The sequence below is a fragment of the Ixodes scapularis genome, unplaced genomic scaffold (assembly GCF_016920785.2).
Source record: "Ixodes scapularis isolate PalLabHiFi unplaced genomic scaffold, ASM1692078v2 PGA_scaffold13__105_contigs__length_92229423, whole genome shotgun sequence".
NCBI lineage: Eukaryota > Metazoa > Arthropoda > Arachnida > Ixodida > Ixodidae > Ixodes > Ixodes scapularis.
In genome coordinates this window covers 38,955,294-38,972,429 of record NW_024609839.1, presented here as the reverse complement: position 1 = coordinate 38,972,429, position 17,136 = coordinate 38,955,294, and the positions used below count along the sequence as shown (strand labels likewise).

At 47.8% G+C, this 17,136-nt stretch overlaps 1 long non-coding RNA gene across 7 annotated transcripts in view; it reads left to right on the top strand.

Moving 5' to 3' along the window:
* LOC120837390 overlaps positions 1 to 17,136 on the top strand; it is a 77,937-nt gene that overhangs the window by 9,212 nt on the left and 51,589 nt on the right. Inside the window, exon 1 of one of the 7 annotated variants that reach the window (XR_006077656.1) lies at positions 12,427 to 12,455. The exons of the other annotated variants lie outside the window; for them this stretch is intronic. This is a non-coding gene — a long non-coding RNA (uncharacterized LOC120837390). Of the gene's footprint in view, positions 1 to 12,426; positions 12,456 to 17,136 lie in introns of those variants that run through there. 7 annotated transcript variants of the gene reach the window in all.

Here is a 17,136-nt window from a genome sequence, read left to right as displayed (position 1 = left end):
TGGATTAGATATTAGCTTTGGTGAGGGCGTCGAGAACGAGAGCTTTCTCGAACAAAATACGACGGGGCAAGTTAGCTGCTTAGGTAAATGTTAAACATGATGATGTTGCCCAATCCTCGGGTAAAGTCACCATCTTTAGCTTTCTTTGATGCTTATTGGGTAGTCAGAGGGGGAGTTTTATCGACAAATGTTCAATTTTTCACCCGCACACGGATGGTGATAGAAATCTCGAGGGCCGCTGTTGCGTTTGTTCTGAGCATTTCTTTACACACTGGTATATTTCAGCGTTTTTACGGCAACAGAGTGATTTAAAACCTGCAAATGAATCACGGGTTGTCAATTGCTTCCTTCGTGAAATAGCAGGCGCTCACAATTCAAGTTCGCGTTTGATTTCGTTGCCCGCGGGACATGATTTCTATCAGAAAATCTACTTTTTTTTTTTCCGTAGAGTAGATTGTTGGGCTAGTTGGTTTTAGAATTTGGAATACATTTTAGCGCTCAAAAAACAGGGACAAAGAGGCGAGAAACAGACAGCACAGTGCGCTTTTGGAATACATTTTAGCGCTCAAAAAACGGGGACAAAGAGGCGAGAAACAGACAGCACTGTGCGTCTGTTCCTCGCCTCTTTTTTTTCCGTTCGGTTCCGCCACATATCGTAGGAGACGAACCCTCGTCGTCTGCTCCCGCTCCTCGCCGGCCCCGCCGGAGCGAGGCATGACGGGATTGCATTTTGGCGCACTCCCGATTTTCTCGGTGCAGCGAGCGCATGCACGCGTGGGGTGTCAGCGATGAAACGAACTCGGAGAGTGCAACCACTCGTGGAGCGCCGGCCGAAACGAACCCGTTCCTTGCTGCGAGTGGGCACGCGTGGGCACGAGTGCCATGAAACGAACTCGCTATTAACCTATCGCGCTACGACTTTGTGCAGCGTTGCCCACAGATGGTGCATTTTTTTTGTAAAATTTGAAAAGAGCGAACTTACCTGAAGAAAAAGTAAAGAAAGAAAAAGGCTTAGCTCCTATGGAAACGCAGCGTAGCCACCGGTCTTCAAACAACACGGTGCCGTTTCGCACGGGCCACAAGAGATGGCGCAAGCGGTCGTGACGCCAACTGCCGCCAACGAACGAGCAGACGACGCAGACAGGAACTGCAGTTCCTTGTTGTTACCGCACTTGTTTTTGTTTCTGCGATTGTCGCCGCCCGCGGAACGCGCTCCGCTTTTGAGTCGAAAAGATTGTCTGCTTGAGGCGCTGGCTCTCGGCGCCGTTTGCTCGTTCGTTGGCGGCGTTCGTTGCGCCATCTCTTGTGACCCGTGCGAAACGGCGCCGTGTTGTTTGAAGACCGGTGGCGTCGCTGCGTTTCCATAGGAGCTAAGCCTTTTTCTTTCTTTACTTTTTCCTCAGGTAAGTTCGCTCTTTGCAAATTTTACAAAAAAAGTGCACCATCTGTGGGCAACGCTGCACAAAGTCGTGGCGCGATAGGTTAAGAAACCGAATTTTCCGGTCGATTTAAAGAGCCTGGTGTCTCCTTGTTTCACCCTGTATTTATAGGGCGTATTTACTGGCGGCCATAGCTATGTGCGCGACTGCTGAGCCTGTGCTGACGGTGTGCTTCCATAGTTCTTTCGCCACGTGCGTTTCGCACCACCAAGATTGCCGGTCTTAGGAGCCTATTAACGTGAGCTCGTTCCGAGCATGCGCTCTAAACATCGCCCTCAAATATGGCGTCCAGTGAATACTCCCTATTGACCATGCATGCTGTTACGATTTCAATTAAAGAAAACATTCTTGAACCGGCTCGTCGACGCAGGAAACCCCCAAATTTGTCAGATTCCCTGGTTCCGTCGGTTCCGTCTCGCAGCGAGACGGAAGCACGCCGATACCGGCGCACCGTTGTTCAATTGCACGTCAATTCGTTTTTAGGCGGTATGCATGGAGCAAACCTTTCCCGCAACGCTAACTGGTGTTTCGGCTTTCCAATCTAAGTAGTGATGGGACGAATCACTGGAGATTCGGATTCGGTCGGATTCGGAAATTTCCGAACTTCCCGTGACGAATATTCGGCAGATTCGGAGATTCGTCAGGTTCGTTGCTGGTTGCAGACGGCACTATGAACCTTGTCGTAAACCTCGCGAATGCGGTCAGTTGTGTTCCAGATTTCGTCTTGCTTACTTCAACTTATGGTATGTACTGTACTGTCATTCTAAATCCTGGCACGCGCCCAGGTCCAGCTGAGCTGATCGGTGTGGTTGGCGTAGGCCTAACAAATGCACGGTTTTGGTTTCTGTGCGGTTTCGAGGGGATCGGTAAAATGTAGCGAAATGCTGTCTATTATACATAATGTGGCGCAACGCTCAATAAATATATTCAGGCAAGGAAATGATTCGTCTCCTTTTCTAGAGCTAGCTGCGTAAGACGCGAGAGCGATGAAAAGTGTTGCTCGTCCCAGCTTCGACCGCGTACGGCACCGGCGAAGAAAAACGTCACACTGGCACTGTCGTTTCTTCGTCTCGGCAGCAAGTATTGTATACTAGAACTTTATTTGATGAAAAAGAAACAACATAGGGGTGTCTAGCGCAACTTTATTGTTCAGGAACAAACACTAATTAAGATATCATTAACTAGAAAGGTACAAATACTCCTTCCGCCGTACATAGTATGGCGCAAGGACTTTTAGATTGTTTCCCGTGTTTCGATAACAATACCGCAGTGGACACACGTTAAAGATAATCGAATCGAACATACTTACATATGTGTGGTGTGTGCTACTGGTGCTACTATGACCGTAATTATGGGCACGAGATGTGTTCCTGCCGAACTGCACGTACGGCATCAATCTCTTGTGGGGGGGGGGGGACTGCTTCGAACCTCGGACGAGCGCGGTCGACGTCTCTGGTAACCCCGGAGTATGAGAACTTGATCTTCACGTAAACATCGGCTCGCTCCGTCGACCCGCCGCTGCACTGGCTGCACGTCTGCTGAATCCCGCCGGGCTGGGGCGGCCACGCCCAGCCTGACGAGATCCACGGGGAACTTTTCATGCTTGCGTTTCGCTGGAAGGGCAGCCGCGGTTGTCACTGCCATGGCCCCGCCGACAACGCCGGAGGTCCCTGGTCCACAACCGGCTGTCGCCGAACCGCCCAAGCCACTCGGGCGATGAAAACATGCGCTTGTATGCTTGTATTTCGACGTGCACCAAGCATGCCTATTTTGGTCGTAATCCGAAACCGAAACCAATGTTCCCGCGATGCCTGGTTTCCATTCTCGACAAACATCCAAAATATTATAAACAAAGCGGAGCATTTTATTAATTACTATGATATTATATTACAACATTATTTTGTGCACTTTGTAGAATTTAGTGAATTTAGTATCACGAAAAGTTGAAACACTCATCAACGTGATCTGGCAACCATGGCAACGCTTTGAATATTTCCGAACTTTTCCGAATCGCTTGAGATTCGGCTACTTTTCCGAATATTTCCGAATCTTCAGATTTGGCTCCAGTCAACTTTCCTCGCGGGGGCCTGGACCTGGTGGTGTAGGGATGGGCGCGTCCTGGTCCGGATGGGGATGACCGATGACGGTGGTCGCCCGATGACAGCCCCCCGGGAAGTTGATACTAATAAAAAAAAGGACTAAAAGTTGTTCGATCCCGCTGAACACATTGCGACGTTGGTTGGCTTTACAGTGACCAGTGTGGCCACGTTTATTATGAAACAAAACAACTCAACAGTGAGTTAAAAATCCCAAAATTAAACCCCATACTTTTGTTCCCAGTCTCCCAAAATCGAATCGAAGCCAAATCTGCAGAATCCCTCTCGGGGATCCTTTTGTAGCCTCTTAGGGGCCTCCTTTCCCCTCAGGCTCCAACCAATCCCTTCAAATTTCACCACTCCCACGTGGTACACTGTTCTCCAATGGTCAACAAGCTGTCAGCCTAGCACTTCCAACGGCCAAATCCAAATTCTTTCTAGAATCAACCCCTGCATTTTACGCAGACGGGCTGGCGCCAACAGCTAAATTATTACAACGGGTAAAAAGCGACAATTTGATACTAAGTGGCAAAAACCTCTATGTACAGGCACATTCGGCTAAAAGCTACAAGCCTCCAAGCGCGGGCTGTCCCGCTCCCGGTCCGAGCAGGCTTCCGAAACCCGAGACGCTTCTTAACGACCGCGGGGGGAACCGCTCCCGCGTCGCGGCCGCTCTGGCCCCGCCGACACAAACATAGAAAGCTAAAAAAAACAATGCCGACGCAACTCTGGAAAGATAAACTTTCCTAACAAAAATCACCTTAACTAATAAGCAGGATTTTTACAAACTTAACAGCTCCGAATCTCGATTCGGATAAAGATTCGTCCCATCACTAAATCTATGTATCATTATTCGCTGCGGCTGGGCTAAGCATTCTAAGCAGGGCAGCGGTCTGACTGTCCTTTCATCACAACTGTTCTGTCGCTGAGCTATCAGCACTTCGTCCGAGAGATCAATTCGTTTTCAGGCAAGACGCACGAGCAAACCTTTTCCTCAACGCTCGCTGATGTTTTGGCTTTCAAATCGAAGTATCTTTATTCGCTGGGCTAAGCATTATAAAAGGAAAAGCGCGGTCCTAATCTCCTCATCTCTGCAACTTTTCTGTCGCTGTGCTACCGGCATGCTACCGTTTGACAGACGAATTTCTTTTTCATGCGAGATGCACGAACAAACCTTTTTCGGAACGCTAATTGCTGTCTTAGCTTTCAAATCAAATCGTTTTTACCTGCTGGATTAAGCACTGATCAACTGAAAAGGGGCAGCGCTCCAGCTACGCCTCTCGACTCGACGGTCTCAAAAGCAGCGCAGCCATCTCGTTTGTTTACGTGACGTCATGGAGCGCGAAGAAGTCACTCGCGCTACGAGAAATTTTCGGTGCACGAAGAGCGCGCTCGAGTGTCGGTCTCCGGTGGCACTCCTGTCCGTTTAGTGAAAGGAGCATCTAACTCGCGCTCCGGAGCACGGACTCGGCGCGCCCGGTGGTGGATTCTAATCTGCACTCCGAGTGCGAATAATTTTGGATTCTTATCCGCACTCCGAGTGCGGTTTGTGCTGGATTCTTATCCGCACTCCGAGTGCGGATTGCGTGCGGAGGCGCGGACGCTCGTTAGCACGAAGCTGTTGAGTCTGTTGGATCTTATTTACCTGCACTCCGCGTGTGGCGCGATTTTGTCGCGGGAAACTATGAACACAGTGGTGTAGATGTTCTCAATTTTGTGTTGTGAATGACATCGGCTTTTATGCAGCCTTGACGAGTCAGTGGGAATATTGGCGGTTCTAGTTTCAGAATTAGATTAATTTCAAGCAAATATTTTTGCTTTTATTGAAAGAAATAACTAGCCTTGGGTGGTGCACTTGAGAGTAAACGGTGCTCATGCCTCGGGGATTGGACGCAGGTGATCAATGTGTATGTATGTGTTTGTGGCGGGGGGGGTGGGACTTTTTTATTAATATTTTCACTGTGGCTAGCATTACGTCCAGTCGGAGCACTGAAACACGTATACCTAACCCCCCCGCCCTCCTCTCTCTCCCCCGTGAACCTGGGAAAGGCGAAGATTTGGACTTAACTTGGGTTACGTTGGACGTAACGCTAGACACTTCGTAATATTTTACCCACTCCAAAACTCGGGGGCATCCCACTCACATCAACCCCCCCCCCCCCCTCCCCCCCAAAAAAAAAAGGTTCTGGCGATAATTTTTTTTTCTAGGGTTAAATATTTTTATTGACGAAAGAAAAAAAACTAGAGCAGTGCACAATTTTTATCCCTGTATTGTCTTGTGCTTAGATGCGGTGGCATAGGAAAAGGGGGGGGGGGGGGGGCAGGAAAATCAGTCATTTCCAGTAAACAATATCATTAAAAAAAGACCCTTCCCTTTCCTATGCCACTGCCCTCATCATCTCAACACAAGGCAATACACGTCTTCTGAACACTTTTAACGCTACTAGATGGGGGAATGCCTGAAAAGTCCCTGGCCATTTGTTACTGTAGCTTTTCTTTTTTTTTTTTTTTTTAAAATGATTTGCGCGTTTGTGAGTAGACGACGATAGATGTGATGGCTGTTAAAAGTTGTGGGTTTCGGGCGCAGCGGCAGCGGAAGTTTGGGACATCTGTGTGTGTGTGTGCTTGAGGGGGGCGGCAATTGCGCCTTGAAAATTGTTTGCTCGCCGTCCGTTTCCACATTACTGACCCCACCAGCTAAGCACCACACAATGTTAATGCGCTAACTGTCGCAAAGCTTCCGTTTTTTTTTTTTGTTTTTTTTTTGCAAATAATAATAATTTGTTTAACAGAAAGAAGAAAAAGAAAATACTGAAGGAAAAATAGGATTGCTTATTTCCTGCTTTCATGCCTTTTTACAGGTCCCCGGAGCGCGAGTACAGTTCAATCTTTACCCAAATGCGCCACTTAGCGCTAATCAATCTCGAAAAAAAAAAAAAAAAGAGAAAAAGAAAGGTGAATGTTTTGCATTTGCAGTAATGTTTTGAGGTGAGCTAGTCGGTGGTGTATAAAAAAACAATTAAAACAGCGCAAACGAACACAAGGACAATTAGAAGAAGGGACACAGATACAGCGCTGACTCGCGTCTTTTTATGTTGATGTGTTTTAAGAAGACGAAAAAGAGAGCAAGTCGTGAGTCAGCGCTGTGTCTCTGTGCCGTCTTCTACTTGTCTTTGTGCTCGTTTGCACTGTTTTAATTATATGTTTACGATTATGCATTTGTTTCAAATTGAACTAATTCCGAAACACAGGTCTTCCCCCAATTAAACACCGTGCAACTACTAATATTTCTGTGGAATCGGCGCTGCCAACATCAGTGATGTGATTGCTGCACCACTTGTGCCAAACTCTGCGCCAAGGGGCTAACTCTGCTACATCCTGCTACATTTCGCCAAAATATGCAGGGGTGGAAGCGCTGCGCCAATTGTGCCACCCTGCGCCAATTCACTTCCCGGCGCCAGCCTGCTCCAAAACGCCAATTTCAACTTTTTTTTTTTAGTGTTTTCTCTAAATTTAGTGGAAAACGGTTGGTCACGGGCCACCATGAGGTGGGTACTTTTGCTTAGGTGTCACTGCGGGTGACTCGTACCAACTCGACTGGGGCTCCGAACCATGTCTAACCTCAGGGCGATTCGTCGATTTTAGTTAATCGAGAGTGCGATGTCGTTTTTTACTACAAAGAGTTTATATACGAACACATCGGTTTGGTTTCGGGCATAGTTGGTTGGCGCGGTTGGAGCGCGCATGCAGTTGCCCGTGGTCCCGATTTGCCGTGATCGTGGAAGATGGTGCCTCGGCACCGGTGGGCTACCTTGGCCATTAACATGAGCAGAAGTAAGTGGTCTTTACTAGCTTTACCTGTTATTTGGTAGCCTACCATATTTGGACGCTTAGCCGTGAAGAATCGCGAGCACAGGCATATCCGTTCTCGAGCTCATTTGTCTTGTCAAAACGAAACCAAAACCATCATTGTGTGCGCAAATGTGCACGCTGTCGTGTGTTGTCTACTGCCGTCAAACCACTGGCGAAAACAATACCCGCGATCTTAAGCGAGTTGGTTAATTGGCAGTGCTACACACTTTTTTGCTTCTTTCGTTTAGCGTGGAGGAGTGGGGGTTACATCAGAAATGCCGTACAACACTCCCGCGCTGCCGATTCCTGTCAAGAACGCACCTTAACTTGCTATAGCCACTCTACTTGTATAAGTTTCTGGTTTGGGGGGGGGGGGGGGGGGGTTGGGTAGGGTAGAGAGAAGTTGGTGGGCTTTTTGTCACGTAAGAAGGCAGCCTGCCCCGCAGGGATCAGCGCCTGATCAGCGACATCTCATTTTCAGTCTCGTTCAAACTGTGTGGGGGACAGTGAGCGGACTGCGTGTAGAAGACAGCGCCAGCAGGAAGAAGAAAAAGGGACGCTCGTGGTAGGTGCGCGAGGACGAGAGTTCGAAGGGCCGTGAGGAACGAAAGAGGCGGTGCTGAACGAGCCCAGGCAAGACCCGGACCACAGGGCAACCGTGGCCTTTTACAGCATCGATGGCACAATTTGAGTATTTATAAAGTGTTTGTCTATGATAGCGCTCCTTGTGTGACTTCCTCGGAGCGAGTAGAACTAGGCCTGATCGGGAATTGACAGGCGACCCACATAACTGCCCCAGTTATGTGGGTCGCCTGTCAATTCCCGATCAGGCCTAGTTCTACTCGCTCCGAGGAAGTCACACAAGGAGCGCTATCATAGACAAACACTTTATAAATACTCAAATTGTGCCGTCGATGCTGTGGAAGGCCACGGTTGCCCTGTGGTCCAGGTCTTGCCTGGGCTCGTTCAGCACCGCCTCTTTCGTTCCTCACGGCCCTTCGAACTCTCGTCCTCGCGCACCTACCACGAGCGTCCCTTTTTCTTCTTTCTGCTGGCGCGCCGTCTTCTACACGCAGTCCGCTCACTGTCCCCCACAACTGTCTTCTCTTAAAGCACTTCTACTGAGTGCACAATAACTCATAAGCAAGGGTGAGGCAGTTAAGGACATGGACAAGGTGGGGAGTGGACACCTCCTGCTAAGAGATGTGAACTCTAAACTGCCCAAAGTACTCGAGCGCATAAAAGAAATTGACTCTGCTCTTCAAACTGTGAAAAAAAGGTGAACTTCAGTTGTTTCTAAATTACACAGATTCAGCTTAGTCACAACCCTTTTTTTTTTAACATGGAGCCTGTGGGCTCTTCTAGTCAGTGTTTATGCTGCATATGTATTAGTGGCTGTGATATTTTTAAGACAATATATTTTTCCATCCAAAGTAATTAGATATAGCTTAGTATGTTAACTTGGGTGTAGGGATTACTGTATTTTATGAACAGGGATTAAGAACATTTGTATTTAATGAAAACAGGTCAGCAAGGACTGCTTTATTCTGAAACATGTTGTGGTACCTTAATTTTTTTTATGGAGACACGCAATGCACAGCATTTTATGGAGTACATAAGGTTGCGTTGCTCTTCTAGTCGATGCTTAAAGCTGCATATGTACGAGTGACTGTGGTAGTCTAAAGATATAAAATACACATTTTATTTTGCATCTGAATTCTTGTCAAATGTCAGTAGCCTTGTATTTTGTTACTAAACTTGATATAGCCCTATTGAAAAAGGCCAATATGAACTCGGCTTATTGGAAATATTGTATTCCAAAGAAGATGATGGAAACCAATAAAAACTTATTGTTATCCGATTAACCCAATACGCACGATGGGAATTCATATCGGAGCACAATATCCCGATATAGTATGCGGTTATTGGTATACAACAGGATATTGGAGCACAATATCCCGATATAACTTGCGGTTATTGGTATACAACACGATATCGGAGCACAATACCCCGATATACTACACGGTTATTGGAATAGAATACGACATCGCGTGCATATTGGTGACCGACATGGACATACTGTACGGCCACACGATATACAAATATTGGTCGTCGATCATGGGACCAAAGGAGAATACAATATGATATCGCGTGCATATATCTCAGAACGCGGGTACCAAGTTACCAACATACATTACGTTGGCATATCCACACGGCAATACGCGAAAAATATATTGGGTGTGGATACACACATAACATAAACGTTCTGCGTTGCGAACACATTAACATTGATCGACAGTGCAAGTATGTACAGCTGTTAGTACGGCACACAGTACACACAGCCTCGCGCGCTTGAAACTAGACAACCACCAAACCATTCAGAATAACTAGCCGGAACACCCGCCGCGACCTACCTTTTAATGAGAAAGCCCAATAACGACGTGCTCATTGGAGTGATCGTTTTCCAACAAATGTTTATTGCAGTTGTAATGCAACAAAAGTTGATCGCCTAACGATAAACCCAATGTACCGGGATACAATTCGATGTTGCAACACACCATCGCAATACAACAAGAAATTATCGGTGTTGGGACACGACCACCACATCGAATACGATATCAATACGAAGTTACCGGCGGTGAGAAATACAACATCATGACACGATATACTAGTTACCGGTGTTGGGACCGAAATCGAACGCTATACGTGACAATGTCGGTTCGCACGATAAAATAATGACGGTGAATAGGTTTGACAGGTCCCGTGCATGTAGTTGCTTCTTACGCACACATTTATCGATATTGACCCACCTTTCTGGGTAATCCTACGTGGTACACAAAATCCACGACGACATGCGAGCACATTTCACCCACCACTTTTCGTCGCCTGTTTCGCGAGATACACACACTGTCCAAAAAACGACGTGAAAAATACGTGCACTTGCGCCATCAAACGATACGTTACAGCCTCGTTTTTTGAGAAGACAGTTTCCATCGCCAACACGCGCGCGCGCGCAAGCAGTTTGGGCCACAGTTTGGACTTCGAACTGTTCGAACTTCGAAGGGAGCGAGCCCGGCTGGCCCGGCGCGATGCCGGCGTCGCCGGCGTGCTGGCGAGCCGCCAAGACGAGCATGCGCAGTGCGCAGCGCACAGCGGGCGGGCGTCGGTTGCGCCACTGTCACCACTATGTCTGTGTCAACGACTGTGTGTTGCGCGACCCGGCCAGCCTGGCCAGCCGGCGTGATTGGCGTTCGTCGCACTCGATGTCGTTCGATGTCGCTCGATGTCGTGGGCATCGAGCGAAACCTACACACTTTCAATTGCTTCGAAAGGTACGTATACACGACTCTATTACTTGCAGCATTGAGTGCTTTGGCGTACGCGGATCAAAGTAAACACCGAAGGACAGAAAGGATAAGTGAAGTTTTTAAATCGAGGCCTTTTTGAACGCCTGTGTCCCCTGTTGAAAGCACCTAGCTGCGCTCTGTTGCAGGCGTCATTTCGACTGCGTGTGCTCCAATGTAACGTCGGTCACTGTTCACACTCGGCTAGCTTTGCCAGTTTGTTATCTCATGTACGAAATAGACATAGAAACCAGCGCCGCGTCTCTTTCGGATACTCAGCCTCCAGCCCCCTTCCTTCCGGCGTGCTTTCTGCCGCGCCCGTTCGACTCATTGGATTCGCGGGCACGTCAGGCTCGTTCGAAGAGGCGTCTGAAGCTGACGAGTCGCCGAAGCGTACCGGAGCTTCTCTTTAGGAAAGCCGCAATCGACGCTCGGCGGCTCGGCTCTGAGCTCGTACTTTTCTCCTCCCGGGTATACCATGAGTGCCGATGAACGAATTTGAAAAAGCGCTAGCGAGTGACTTTGTGACGCCGCCCAACTGTCCTTCTATCAACGGCGCAGAGCAAATAATGTACAGAAAAAAAAAAAAAAAAAAAAAGACGCGTTTTTTATATTTTGTTGGCCATGTTTCACCTCAACACAGAGTGAATCGCGGCTGTACGTCGGTTGACTCATTATTGTGCCTAGATTGTAACTGAACCTTTTTGGTGTGATCTTATTCTGATATCGTTATATCTCGCCTTTTTATCTTGGCTGCACACCTCTAGACGACATTCTACGCATTGCACTCCTCGTCGACATGTCGCTGGTGCTTGAGACTAATTGAAAGTCACTGTTTGCTCACTCCTTGGTGCACACATTTTATGTTCAACATCAGTTATCTGAAGGAGGCTCCATGAAACCCTGGAATTTGTTTAGAGGTACCTCTACATACTGTGTTAGAGTGCTGTTTTGTGCGTTGTAGGTTCGCACAAAACCAAATTGCACCTTGTAATATACCCTTTGACTGTTTACTACAATTAAAGTTGCAATGAAACATTGGCCACGAGAGGTGACTCGGCCAACGTGGCCAACAAATTCCTCACATAGTTTTCTCCATGGGTCATTTTGGATGTTGACAAATTTTCTTGTGAATAATGAGTGTTATGCACATATGTTTCTTCTACTTTTCAGACAGGTACTTCAGTTAGATAAACCCCAGCAAAAGCAGCAAGAGAGTCTCGTAGGGTCACACCAAGGATAACGGCATTCCTGCTCGAGTCCCGGGTCTTCTCACCGAACTTCACTGAGCATAATGGTACATTCCCTTTCCTTAACTTTGTGGGAGCCAAGGGTGAAAGACGACGCAGAGGGCACGTGACAGGCGGTCGGCGGAGAAAGAAGTCACGAGCTGGCGCGAGACAGTGCGTGCTGAGCGAGGCTGGAGCTGGGCAGGAACATCGGAGCCGGGCTGCCTGGCTTGGAGCGGTCCACCAGCGAGGTTCAAACCGGACCGGTAGAAGCGGCGAGTCCTGGCCATCTAGCCTAGGCCACGACGATCCCGGGGTGGTTCCGCAGCGAGACTCGGGCAGTGATAGCCCGGGACAGCCAGCCTACGCAGCGCTGGCATGGGAAGGACGATCCGCAGGCCTGGACACTGACTCTGACTGTGAGCTCTGATCGACGGACGACAACAAGGGTCGGCGTGCCTGGACTGCTGGCTCTGAACGACGGGCAACCGTGAGGTAGTAAACTTATTCGCTGTCTTCTCGGTGCTGTATGTCACTCCCTGGGTGACGGGCGGAGCGCATACCGATTGGGCGGTGATTATTAGTAGCTAAGCGAACTCCATAAAGAAACCAGTATTAAAATGGCACATCCAACGTGAGGCTCATTCGGTATGCCCCTGCTTCTAGTCGTCCCCAGGGAGTCGTACGGATTCGTTGAGCGGGTTGTTCACTAATGCTAACGATGCCCGTTGAGACAAATATGTTGGAATTTTGGCGACTTGTCTCACGGCAGACCTCAGCAGGTGTCTCCTCGAATCAAGTACCTAAAGGGCTTGAAGAACGAGGTTGAATACACGCTTTCTCGGGTACCCTAGAATAGTGGTTGGCAGGAGACTGGGAGCGCGGTCAAGATGTAAGAAAGTCGTCTCCAGAGGCAGAGGAGAGTCACGGCATGTTCGCTGGAAGGCAGGATAACGAGTGGCAGGAGGGGAAACAGCCAGGACTCATTGCAGATTTAGGATTTAGGCTTGGGGTGATGCGGTAGGCAAGTAAGCGCTTGTCGAGGCCTGGAGTGCAGATGGGTTTTTGACAGTGGGTGTTGGAAAGATTGCGGAAATGGCAGTTGACACCGGGAACACTGGCAGACGAGATTGTCAGCGGGTGTCGGGTAAACTGGCGGAAATTGCGGTTGGCACCTGGAACGCTGGCAGGCGAGTTAATGAGCACTATGATTTGTAACTGCTGGGCCAAGACGGCTAGTTTCTTCGCGTCAGTCCAACAGTCGACAAAAGGCGGAGGGACGACTCTCCCTTGAGGGGGGTCGTTCCAAGAAAGCTACGAGTTGATTTAGATGATTCTTTCTCGACTTCTCTCTGGCCGGTCGTGGCACTGACAGCAAGACTTTTAATAAGTTATGTCGCGTCACGGCCTGGCCGGGGATGCGGCGGTAGACATTTAGGTGGCTTGTAGCTGTCCAGCTTGCCTTGAGGTGTGAACGGTTGAAGCGGGCTTGCTCGCCGAGCGTGAACGGTGGAAGCAAGCCTAAGCCCCACTTCAGACGGGGCAATTTCCCCCAGCAACTTAACGTCGCAGCACCAGCAACACGGGCCGCCTGCGTTCAGACGCTGCAACCAAATTGCTACGACTTGCCATCATCATCATGAAATTTGATTTTTCTTGCACTATATAGACGCACAACTACGTGCTAAAAACATGTTTTTATATCTTTGACTGGCATTAAAGGGACCATGAAATGATTTTAAAATCGAGTTTCATCCACCGCACGTCGTAAAAGGTGTGAAAAGAAACACAAAAACACAAAAATAGGGAGCCCAAAAAAATTATTTGCTATAGAACTTTTAAAAGAAAACTGGACTCTTTTGCGCCTTCCTTCCTTCGCCTGTTCACTACGATGCATACGCAGAATCGGTGCACGTCAGCCGAATCCACATCGCCTATTGGGTAAGAGCCTACCTCACCAGCACCGCGATCGTAAACAATAAATAGCCGGCGAATGTTTCCTAAAAGTTTTGTTAAATAATATTCAGATCCACATTTTGTAGCATAATTAGAGATGTGTGGCGAAAATTGCCAAATTTGATAATGCTGAGAGCCAAGCGCCATCTATCGTGTGGTAAACGAAGCAACTACTGCGCGTGCGCAGTAGGGCAGGGCCGCCAGTTACTTGGGGGACGGCGACCGACGAATATTTATTTTTTTTGTTTTCCTTCCTCTCAAAACTCTGACTGACTGAACGTTTATTTTTCTACGTGTTCTTCCCGCGCGTGCCGACTTCAAGCAGCAAGAAAACAGTACTTAAAACAGACCACGACGAACAAGAACGCTGGATTCACCGACTCCGACGAAGCGTATAGGCCTAGCAGGCATTCCGACTCGGCGCTGCGTTGCTTCGTCGCAAGACCGTCTGCCTACGACCGGCTGGCGTGCTAAATGGAATATGCCCGCGCGACCCTTGTGGACCCTTCCCGTATTATAGTTTGATCACTGACCTCAATTCTAGATTAAGAGGTGAGGAGGTCAATCTCTTCCCCTTGTTTTCCGAGGCAGTGTTGACGAACACTCGTCGAAAAGGGACTCTCGTCGATTCTATCTTCTTGTTTTGTGTGATATAGAGCTGAAATAAACGCCGTATGGATTGCCTTTGTAACACGGTATGTACACTTTGTTATTGGTATGCCATTTTTATTCTGACAGACTGCACGTGTCGACCCCGGTCCAACCTTTCTTTGCCGAGTGTCGCGTCAGTATCGAGTTGCAATCGTAAAAGAACGGTCCCGAAGCGCTTACCAACAGCGCGAATACAAGACTTCCATCAAGCGCGCGCGTCCGCTCCGAGTGTAAGCAGGTATTTACGTGGCTCTTGCTGACACTCGTAGTTCAAACGTATCTTTTTTAACGTCGGCTCGCTCCTGCATCTCCGAGGCCGCGAAAAACGCCATCTACGTCGCTTTGCAAACGACTGACACGGGCCGGCCCTTCTGCCAACAATGACGGGGTGGTGACAAGACTCGCTGTACTTCCCAACAGGCATACCGGCGTATGGGACTAGTCCCATGCTGTCGCTGTAGCGCAACATATCTCATTGAATTTCGCTCAGCTGCGATGCGGCGATGAGAGGCGCCGATTCAGGAAATACGTCGGTGACATCAGCGCAGTAAAACCTACCGGCGCACCCCAACTCGTTGCCGCTAACACTCCCATTCTCCTACTGCCGAGAGAACTTCCGGTTCCGGAAACGGTCTACGTCACGGCTTCTTTTGCGGTCAGTTGGAGAGAATGAAAAAGTCGATATTTCAATAATTTTTTGTGTAAAAGTTAATAAACCGAGACGAAAACGGATGCCTGTTCGGCATTCAGTGAACATTGACGGTTTAATGTAAAAGTTATCTGGAAAAAGTAAAAAAGTCATTTCATGGTCCCTTTAATACTCACTCATGTTTCTGAAAAAGTTTATTTCTAAAAACGATCCATTTGAAACCAGGACCAAGTCTTCAGCTGTCATCCTCACCACCACAGGGGTGTCACGTGAAAATATTGCGTCCCTGATTGGCTGCTGCCGCTTCAAACTTTTCCAGTTTGTTCGAGTTGCGTGTCTGTTTTAAGCCGAACCTGATCTCAGAAATTCGTGCTGATCTGGGAAAACCTAGGGAATTACCCGCCAGCAACCTCAAAATTGCTAGAAAAGTTGCCCCATCTGAAGCGGGTTTTAGGGAACTGAAATCAAGGGCAGTGGAGCTCTGGGTTCAAACCCACCTGGAGACGTTTCTTTTCTTTTTGCCTTTTTTTTAGTATACAGTATATATATATTTATAAATAATACTTTTTTTTAAGTTTTAACGTATAGACGCATAATTTACACACTAATTCACATTCAGAAGTGCCTTTATTCACACACTGTGGCTCCCTTGTGCTTGCAATAGCTTCTTGCTAAGCTATTGCAAGCTCTGCAAAGGGAGGGGCATCTTCCCACCCTTTGCAGGCTGTAAAGCTGTGGCTTGCACAGCTCTAGCAGGTCGCACCTCGCACACTGGCTCCATCATCAAGCATAGGGGCTGCATGAGTCGCGCCACACCGTAAGGCTATATACGGTCGGGTCACAGCACCTGGGACCATTCGTCGCTGCATTCAGCTGTGGTATGGTGGCATGGTCAGGGCATGAAGCAGGGGTACAACTTGGAAATGCTCATCTTCATCACATTTGAAGCACATTTTTTTATTACTTTTGTGTCGAGTTGTCAGCATTTTAAGGGTGAGGAAGCAAGCAGCAGCGAGAGCAAGAAAAAAAATTGAAACCCGCTCTTATTGAGAATTTATTACAAGCACTAGGAAGCCGTGGAGTATTCTTAAAACGCTTCTAAAGCTGAATTAGCGTATAAATTATGTGCTAGTGCCTCAAAAATAAAAAAAAAACAATTTAAGTATAATTAATAAGGATAAACATATACACCAGGAGGACTTCAACCAGAACAACACAGTCTGTAAATTTGAAATTTGACACCATAAACCGCTTGGCCACCACCCAATTTTATTTTTAGGTCGTTTATCGAGGTATATGAATTTCGTTTGCAGCTGTGGGCTGCAAGAGAGATAGCCTTATTTTCATTTACTTTACTATTCCCACCAAATATGGCAAGTGACCAAGAATAGAACGTCATTTGTCGGCCGAGGCACTGTGCTTGCATCAAGGCAAACTAGCCTGGCTTGGTAGGCTTATATTTTGTTTCATCACCCGTTTAGGATTCTGTTGTCGCTCATCAAAAGAAAAAAAAACTAAGTCTGACTTATTCTGGTGTGCAGGTACCCTTGGCAGTAAACTCTGCTAAATGGGGCAAAATATATATTATACATTTTTTAGCAAATATGCATTGTTTTAGCAAAATGAGCTACACTATTTGACTAAGGTGAAACAGAACGAGCCTTTCCACCTGGGTCTGTTTCCATCTTTCGCAGACACTATTTCCTGGTTTTTGTGGTTTGTATCAGACTTTTGTGTCTCTGACCGGCCAAAGCATCTGTGTTAGACTCAGACTGGTTTCTTTAGGATATGTGCAGGTATTCTTCGCAGCAAATGGCTGCCAATCATGAACACGAGTTTGTTCTCGGCCACCAAGAGCAAGTATTTTCAAGGTGAGCTATTGCCTGCCTATATTTTATTTATTTATTTATTTGGTGATAC